General features: G+C 34.4%; 3 non-coding genes across 3 annotated transcripts; 2 read left to right on the top strand and 1 right to left on the bottom strand.

Moving 5' to 3' along the window:
* Positions 1–181: 181 nt before the first annotated feature.
* Trnae-cuc lies at positions 182–253 on the bottom strand. Its single transcript has one exon. It is a non-coding gene; the product is annotated as a tRNA-Glu (tRNA).
* A 1490-nt stretch (positions 254–1743) lies between these two features.
* Trnae-uuc lies at positions 1744–1815 on the top strand. Its single transcript has one exon. It is a non-coding gene; the product is annotated as a tRNA-Glu (tRNA).
* An 80-nt stretch (positions 1816–1895) lies between these two features.
* On the top strand, positions 1896–1967 carry Trnae-uuc. Its single transcript has one exon. It is a non-coding gene; the product is annotated as a tRNA-Glu (tRNA).
* The last annotated feature ends 65 nt before the right edge of the window (positions 1968–2032 follow it).

Below are 2032 nucleotides of genomic sequence, written 5' to 3'. Positions count from 1 at the left end.
GATACCTGGCTCTCACCCAGGAGGCTCGGGTTCGATTCCCGGTATCGGAATTCTTTTGCATTTCAACTACTAAAAATAGCTAGCCACTAGACCATATCGGATGGTTATTTGAACTACTGTAAAAATCTGGATGTTTCGGATGACCTGATGACCTATTTTTACTAGTTGAACTGCAAAAAAATTCCGATACCGGGAATCGAACCCGAGCCTCCTGGGTGAGAGCCAGGTATCCTAGCCACTAGACCATATCGGATTGTTATTTGACCTACTCCACAATTTTGGATCTTCCAAAGACCTATTTTTAGTAGCCTTGCTTCATTTTTTTATTATTTGAGCTTAGTTTATTTTGGGCTTAATTGTTAATAAATATGCTTGCTTTACTTTCATTAAATGTCAAACAATAATCTGCTGATAGTTGTTTGAATTTGATGTATAATGTGAATGTTTAATAATTTATATACTTAAAAGAAACAGACAAAAATAATTAAGAAGTCAAAATATTGATATAAGTATGACATTTCATGAGAACTATGTTGTATCTTTGATTGTAATAAAATCATTTTTTTAATTATTATCATCTAAATAAATTACTTAACTTTCGTTGGCTATCAAATAATAAGTTGCTTTAAAACTGATGTACAAAATAAATGTAATATATTTTACAAAATTTAATATTTACTTCTTTCTTTTCTCAGTTTAATAATTCGTTGCATATCTTAGGTTTCTGAGATTATAATGATATTCTTCGTTAATGGATGGCTCTATTAGTTCTACCAACGAAACAATGCTATTTGGGAAGTAATGATGTTGGATTTTGTGATTAGAAGAGAGCAGAGGTACACAGTGTGTATTAATTAAAAGGCAATCGTGTCTGGTGTCGGAAGATCATTAAATTTTCAGCGCGGCTAATTTATTCGGCTGCTTCCTCCTGCAACCTACCGCTCGAAACCGCTCGATCCGTAATAATTGACGAAATCCGACTCCCAAATATTTGCCCTCAAGGGCCTTCTCCCTACGAAAGCTACACAATATCGCGAACCGTATTTCCCATGCATACTGAGTAATTGGGGGAAAATATTCATATACCTTTTCTTGTAGCAGAAGCAGCAGCCTCTCCTCAAACCTCCCTAAACCTCCTCATCCTTCTACCCTTTTAACGATTATTCCGAGCGTGCACACAGGATTCAATCCGTTCCAAGTTTGGCCAACTTGTATCGCCCAACCTCTACTTTACCAGCTCTTGAATTATTCCGCATCTCAGGTATTTTCTGCAAATGCATTTAGCGAATTGATAAATATGCATTGTAATGGGATTTATTATAGGAAACTTCGGTTTTCACTGTGATTTACAACCGGCAAAATGGTTTTCATGCATTATTGAATAACAAGCCATTCGTATCACGTACGAGCAATGGAAACAGACAAAGAACTTGAAATATATATGAATTTTCGCTGTTTCAGATATTTGTACTTATCAAATCAATAATTCTTATTGAAATTCTCTTCTATGTAAGTAGTCAAATAAATCTAAAAAGTTATTTTATGAAGAAGTACTGAAAAAGTGGAAATAATTCTAAAGTAGAAACAAGCTAAAAATTTATTAAAATAATAATTATGCTTAATTTTTTAAGTATACTATTTTACATTCAAAACCAGTTGCAAAAAACAATTTGAAAAATAATGTAACACTACTAAAAATAGGTCATCAGAAGATCCAAAACTCTGAAGTAGTTCAAATAGCTATCCGATATGGTCTAGTGGCTAGGATACCTGGCTTTCACCCAGGAGGCTCGGGTTCGATTCCCGGTATCGGAATTCTTTTGCAGTTCAACTAATAAAAATAGATCATCAGGTCATCCGGAAGATCCAGATTTCTACAGTAGTTCAAAAAACCATCCGATATGGTCTAGTGGCTAGGATACCTGGCTTTCACCCAGGAGGCTCGGGTTCGATTCCCGGTATCGGAATTCTTTTATATTACAATTACATAAAGAAGTAAATTCTTATTGGAAACCAATTTGATTAGTTATTA

This window comes from Nicrophorus vespilloides, unplaced genomic scaffold, assembly GCF_001412225.1.
Source record: "Nicrophorus vespilloides isolate i.1.1-1 unplaced genomic scaffold, Nicve_v1.0, whole genome shotgun sequence".
NCBI lineage: Eukaryota > Metazoa > Arthropoda > Insecta > Coleoptera > Silphidae > Nicrophorus > Nicrophorus vespilloides.
Note: the sequence above shows the minus strand (reverse complement) of the source record. Positions and strands in the feature narration are given on the sequence as shown.